We start from the raw sequence: 7722 nt of genomic DNA on the forward strand, positions 1-7722 counted from the left end.
AGTTGGGTTCTAGCAAAAATTCTCTGTGGTGAAACCAGAGGTAGAAATTGCTGCAGCACCTCATCCAAAGATGCTTCCCAAGTCGAGAGCTGAGGCCAAGTGACAAATGAACATCGTAAGCTACAGACCGACAGGCTTCATTCTGCTTTGCTTTTTGTTGCATTTTTCTAGCGCTCTCTCTACATTCTGATCTTAAGGAAAGAATGGAATTGGTATTTAACCCTAGGAGAGAGTGAAGTTATCAAGGGAAGCTCCACGGTACCTGGCACTATAATTAGTGCTTACTAAATATTTATTAAATGAATGAATAAATGAATGAGAGGTACATGGCCATGTGAGAGGTTGGCCAAGGGAAGGAGCAGAAGCCAGATTTCAGAGGCTCAAGGCACTTGTGCCTGGTGCTACAAGGTCTAATTCATTTTTTTGCTTACTGACTGATTGGAGGATTACAAAACAGGCCAAAGCCACTTCCACCTTAGGACCTTAGTGCAGTACTCCCACTGCCAAGGGTGGTCTCTCTCCAGATTATGTGTGTGGTTTGCTCTCTTACTTCACTCAAGACTCTGTTTAAATAAAACCTTAACAGAGAGTCCTTTCAAAACTACATCTTACATAGCACCTTCTATCACTGTCTGTCTCCCAATCCACTTTCTTGTCTTCATAGTGCTCATCATCACCTGGAGCTGTGATACTCTAGGTGAAGGCACTGCCTGTGGGTGTGCAGTGTATAGCCTATGTGGCCATATGTGGTGGTCTGTCTTTAGAGAACATATTAGGTATGTATTGCTTTATTTGTTCATTGTCTGTGTCTTATCACTAGAATCTAAGCTCTGTGATAAAGACTTTGATGTTGTTGTTCACTGAATTATTAGTGCCTAGAATGGAGATTGACATATATTAGGCATTCAATAAATATTTGTTGGATAGATGGATGGATGGATGGATGGATAGATGGATGGACAAGACCCGAGACTAACTTTATCTTTGTTACTATAGCATGATACTGTTCTCTTCTCTACATTTCTTGTCAAAGAGTGGAGAGCAAGGTTCTAACAACTTCTTTCAAAGATCTATATCATGTCAGAGCTTATAGGACATAAGTGACCATCTCATGCAAACTCCCTATTTACATGTGCAGAAACTGAGGCTCTGAGAGGTGCTGTGGTTTTACCTAGGTCATCAAACCAGTTCATGAACTAGTAGCAGAGCTCACCAGAATCCAGACCTTCTGATACTCAGCCCAGTGCCCTTTCATTCTACGTTGCTGACACTGCCCACTTGAATAATGGAAGATTTAATCCCTCTATGGTATAAAATAAAACTTTACTTTGGATCTGAGCTTTATTTATCAGGCAGTTGCAACTAATCTTTATGGCCCAGGATGGCTTTCAATACACTCTGACCATGTGAACCCAAGCCATATGCAGGTTGCTTTCCTAGCATGGATCTACTTGTAATAAACATCCGACCTCACATACAAGGAAGCTCTGTTCTGCCAGGATCCTCCTGTCAAGCAATCAGAAGACTGGTAAATGATACTTCTTTGGTGGAGCCATCCAAAAATATTATTAACAAACTAGACATTACATAGGCAGGTAGATACTGAGCATCCAGGCTTCCAGGTGACTGCTCTGACAACCCATTCCAGGCTCAGTAAGTCCCTAAGGCTCATCACAGAAAAGTAAGGGCCAAAATGTATTCAAACCCATCAAGTCCTTATTGAGGGATACTATGTGCCTAACACTAGGTTTCAATTTAGTTGTAGAGATGAAAGAAAAAGCCATATCAAGTGCACAAATCTTTAAAGATCAACTGTGATGAGTTGTATGTGGGAAAGAGGGCCAGAGAGTTCAGGAAGGGCTGGATGGGTCAGAGAAGGTTTCAGGGATGAAACAGAGCCTTGAAAGATAAATAGGATTGGTAGAGATGAAGTGCATTCAGAATATATACAAAAATGAACAAAGTCATGCAGTGGGAATGGTCTAGGACTTAGATTCCAGGTGTATTTATAGGATAGACTGGATTATAGTGAAAAGTGTTTGCAGAAGTAGAAGAAAACAAGCAGCAGAGGCAGGTTATGAGGAGCTGGAAGGCAGAAAGAGGAATTAGACCTGATACTGTAAGGGGCAAGTAGTTGTGGAACAATAGTGAGCAAAACAGTGACATGATGGAAAGAAGCCACTAAGACGTTGATACAGGTTAGTCTGAAGGGAAAAGAAAGAGAATTGAAGGCAGAAAAATCCATGTAGAGGGCTGAACCAAGGAGGAAAGAGTTTGACTGAAGATGAAAGCCACTTCTGCACATGGGACTCAGCCTCCAGCCTCTTCAAATGTATTCCCTTTGGTGGGTAGATTCAGTTCTTTAAAATACCAGAGAAATACATTCCACAGCTTTCCTCAGAGCCCTGCCTTTGTCATTCATGACCCCAAGGTTGGAAAGTTCTTCCTTTGGTTTAACTTTAATCTTATGGCCATTTATGTTTTCCTTCCTCTGTACCTAGCAGTGAGGGAAAAAGGAAGTAATTCTGTATAATAGATTTCATTAAGTCGTCCTAGAATGGCACAGCTAGATGGGATCTTTGAAACCATTCAATTCTACCTCCTTCTCTTAAAGATCGGGAAACAGGAAGGGAAGTTCACAGAGCTAGTTTGTGGCTAGACTGGGAGCTTCTACTACCACCCCCTCTTCCATTCCAATCCCCTGGTCACTGAGAACCTTCTCCTATAATGCTGGTCCCCCTACTCCTAAAAGCTCAAAAGAGAAAAGGTTTACTGGTCCTCTCTGGCAGCAGTCAAAATGCAAAATTCCCCAAATGGTTTATTTTGGGACCAAAGAATCTTTATCTTTAAAAGGAGATATTGGTTTGGCTGACCATCACTGACATTCCATTGATGATTTAAAACCTTACGTGTTTATTTCCAAATCCATTATTCTCTGGGCATGAGTGCATCCACACCTGAGGATCTGACTTTATCCTTATTTTAGCCTTTGACATGATCCAGGAGCTGAGCAGATTCCTCTGCAGCTCCCTGCCTGAGCAGCTACGGGCACAGCATTTTATGACATCGATGTATATCTTGACTCGTGGCTCCAGGCAATCTTTCTTCCTCTTCTTCAGCTCCAAAGCTGTCCTTTAGCCTGGCTGCCTGGGGTGCACATGCCAGAGCCCTGGATTCTACCCCCTTCTCTAATGCTTTAATTGCAGGCAAAACCACAAAGGAAAGATTTCCCACAGTGAGCCCACTTCAAACACGCATACCCAGCTAACGCCCACTAGGACAGGGTTTGGGGTTGGGAAGAATGTACAGATCTGATTAGAACTTGTTTACATATCATGGATTTCTTTTCCCATCTATACCTAGGACATTGGCTATCGAGATGCCTGTTTTTATCTCAGAGCAGTTTTATTGCTGCCAAGTTGTTTTTCTGGTTCACCCAACTTTTCCCCTTTTCCTAGTCTGGCATCCATTGCTCCATGTTGGTCAGTATATAATAGGAAGCAGAATGTGCTTACACACTGGAAACTTTAAAATATGCAACCCACTTAGTGTGGAAACTTGCCTAAGGGCAGAGACTAGGCTTTCCTGGTGACCTGGTGTAGGACATGCACATTCAAACCATCCCTAGTCTAGAACTTGACCTGCAGAGGTTATCTTCTAGGCTAGCTGAGGATTAGCCATGCCAGGAAGACAGACTCTCTGACTTTCTTCAAGAACTCTAGAGAAGGAGTTTTCAGGCTTCTCTGGTGTCCTGCTTTAGGAGCCAGGAGTGATAAAAATATTTGCCCCCGCTTACAGAACCTCGGCACTGGAGGTGATCTTATTAATAAAAAGACTGAGGGTCATGACGAGTAAGTGACACGGCTTATTTGGCAAGGCATTGCAGAGAGAAACCTAGAATGGAGGATTGACTCCTTTTCAAGTTTACATCCTGCAGGCAGGACCTTGGAGCATAAGGTGCTAGCCTAAAACTCTGGGTCCATGTCAGAGGCCCCAGAGGGGCCCTGAACTACATCACTCAAGGACCCGCTGTTCTCCTTGGTCTTCCTTCCTTCCCAGGCTTACTCTTCCTCCTCTCCATAAATACTTACTTGTTTCTTAAGGCAAATAAACCTTATCTCATGGTCTCCGTGGGCTGAAAAGACAATTAAGAAGTCACCTACAGTCTATTCCCCTATCTCCAGGCAAGGCTACATTTTAGCCCTGGGTCATCCTCTTCATGACCCAGACATGTTTGGGTCTGAGACTGGTGTTGTCACGGTGGACTCATTCCTGTAAAGGGTTATTTCATGTGAGTTTGATTTCAAAAGCACAAAAGAGAAAAAAAAGACAACCCAATTAAAAATTGGGCAAAGGATTTGATTAGACATCTCTCCAAAGAAGATATACAAGGGCAATAGCACATGAGAAGATGCTCCATCTGACTTTTTTCACTTAGCATAATATCCTCAAGGTCCATCCACGTTGTCATCAATTTGCACAACGTTATAAACCAATATGACCTCAGTAAAAAAATTTTAAAAAATCCATAAGAAAAAAATTAAAAAGAAGATGTTCCACATCATTAGACAGTAGCAAAATGTAAATCAAAAACCACAAAGAGAAACTACTCATACCCTCTAGGATGGCTATAATCAAAAAGATAAAAAGTAACAAGCTGTGGTAAGGATGTAGAGAAATTAGAATCTTCACATATTGCTCAAAGTATTGTAAAATGGTGCATTCCATTTGGTATTCACAATAGCTAAAAAGTAGAAACAACTCAAATGTCCCTCAGTTGATGAATAGATAAACAAAATGTAGTATATCCATACAATAGAAAATTATTTCATCATAAAAAGGAATGAAGTACTAACATAGGCTACAATATAAATGAACCTTGAGAACATTAATCTAAGTGAAGGAAGTCTATCACAAAAGACCGTATCTTGTATGATTCCATTTATATGAAATGTCCAGAATAGGCAAATACAAAGAGACAGAAAGTAGACATTTGTTGCCTGGGGCTGAGTGGAATGTGGGAGAGGGGAGATGACTGCTAATGGGTAAGGGGTTTCTTTTTGAGGTGATGAAAATGTTCTGGAATTAGATAGAGGTGATGGCTGCATGACTCTGTGAATATACTAAAAGCCACTGAATTGTACACTTTAAGAAGGTGAATTTTATGGTATGTGAATTTTATCTCAATAAAACTGTTATTTTTAAAAACGTGAGTGAAAGCATGCAGAGGAGGAAAGTAGGCAATTTAAAGGAACCAGACAATAAAACTATCATAAAACACATACCATACCCATTTTTTAAGTTTGAATTAATATATTATGGACAAAATTTATGTATTTCACAATGCTGTGTTTTAAAACTATGTGGTTTTCTCAAACTGAGACCTACTCCAAAAGCCATTGCTAATGTGAGCATCTGCAGCCCTTTCTGACAGGGCCAGCACAGCCAGCACTGTTTTAAGGCCCTTGTCGATCCTTTTTCCTTTCACCTCCACCTGTCTGTCTGCAAACCTGACAGGAAGATCAGGCTGAGCTCCTCTCACACAATCTGGTGGAGTGAGCCAGTGATATGAGTTCATGTTGAAAGTTCTCTGAGCTGCAGGTTGGGGGTGAGGTTGGTTTTCTTTGATTATTTCCTCCAATGATGTGACAGTATCGGGAAAGAGGAGGCCATGGAAGGGGAATCTAGATCTCTGACTCCCTGTAGAAGTCACACTAATTCTATTCTACTGAATGCTTTAGGGATTAGGAGACTATTCTGGAGTCTAATAAGGAGGGTAATTGTCACAGAAGAGATTAACAACGGCAGGTAGGAAGTGGGGTGTACAGAACATCTACTTAGTATCAACAGGCCGGTCTTCAAGTCAGCATCTTGACCATCTGCATGACCTTGGACCAGTCATTTAATCACTCTGGGCTTTGGGGTCCTCAGCTATAAAATGGGACAAATGATTCCCTCCCAGCTTGAATTTCACAATCACAAGAGTTTTTAGAAATCATCTAGCACAATCTATTTCAAATCCTAACACCTCTTGGATCCTACCCCTCATTCCTACCCACCTTCAGATAGTTTTGACAAAAGATTGACCAGTCTCTACAAGTTGACCAGTCCTAAAAACGTCTACAATATACTAAGCTGAAATTTGTTGGCTTGAAAGTCTTAAATGAGACTCTTAGGTACTCCCACTGTACATTCCACATGACAGAAGTTCAAAGACCAAGATGTAGCACCACTGACAGCTTCCCTTCTCCAGGTTAGGTCCCTCCACTTCATCTAACAACTCTTCATGTAGCATGGTTTCAAATTCTCTACCATCCTGGTTACTCTCCTAACACATTCCAGACTACCAGCTTCTCTAAGTACTACAAACAGTACTGAAAAGTCAGCAGAATAGAGTGGGACTTCACTTTCCTTCTGGATAGTACATTCTTATTATAGTAGTAGTATAAATTTGCATCCATTTTTTGTGGCAACCATATTCATCAGTAACTCACATATTACAATCTGTGAAACCCACAAACTCTTTTTCATGAGATCCTTTCGCAGAATCTTCTTCAATCCTTTTATGTGTGCTGTTTATCTTTCGGACTAAAGCATCAGATTTTACATTTTCCCCGTCAGGTCACATGATTTCAGCCTATTTCTTTCACTGCAGATGAATATCTGGTTAAGATAGTTTGATGATGCACTGAGGACGATGGATGGAGCAGCGGAGAAGAGAGATACCAGTTCTGCCTTTAAGGCTCTCTGTTGAGAAATCAGTGTCTACAGATCTAACCTCAGAGCCCCTAGGAGTGTGCATCAGAAAGACACACTACTCATCCAAGCTCAAGCTTCAGCACCCTCCAGAACAGGTGTTTCCTGGTCATGTCATCCTTGGATCCTGAGCCAGGAGTCATACAATGATCATTTGAGCCAAGCTAAAGATTTCAGCCAGAGAAGTGAAAGACGATAATTACAGAGCCAAAAATATGCTAATGATCTTAAAAAATGTGGAAACTGAGGCCAAGACAAATTCGATCAATTATTTGAAACTATACAACAACCACTGAAGAAACACTGAAGTTTTAAGGTGTCCCAGGGCCCTAAAGAATGGGTAAGAGAATCCAAAGTTGTTAAGCAGAGAAGTGAGAAGGCTAGTAGTATTTACAAGGACATGAAGTGTTTTATGAACCATATACTGGGCAGTTGCTTCCATTGAAACAGAAGGAATTCTGGAAGGACACAAAAGCCACTCCCCAGGTCATCAAATATCTGAAGAGTCTGTAATTGTCTGTGCAGCTTCTGTCCCTGTGGGACTTCAAATGAGACTAGACAACCAATGACTTTGGATGGTGAGACATTCAACCAGCATTCCTGAGCATCTATTATGCATCTAGCAATGTGCTGGATACACAAGAAATTCTATACACAACCCTGCCCATAAGAAGCTTAAAGTATTATCAGGGATGAAGAGCAAAATTATTAGCAAACAATGTAAGGCAGCGTATAATTAATTTTCCCAAGGAGTGGTATGGATCTACCCATTATAAGAAATCTGTAAGTGGAAAATTCAGCAGTCTGGAATTGTTGGGAAAGGCTTCAAGAACAAGTTTGGTTGTGAGCTGAAGTATGGAAGTATGGAAAAGATTTCAATAACTCAAGTGATAGGAAGATAAGAGATAAGAAGAAAGGGAAGGTGGGAAGGAGAGAGAGGAGGTGTTAGGAAAGGCTGCAGTGTAA

The sequence above is a fragment of the Ceratotherium simum genome, chromosome 17 (assembly GCF_057802395.1).
Source record: "Ceratotherium simum simum isolate JZ-2026a chromosome 17, ASM5780239v1, whole genome shotgun sequence".
Classification (NCBI taxonomy): Eukaryota; Metazoa; Chordata; class Mammalia; order Perissodactyla; family Rhinocerotidae; genus Ceratotherium; species Ceratotherium simum.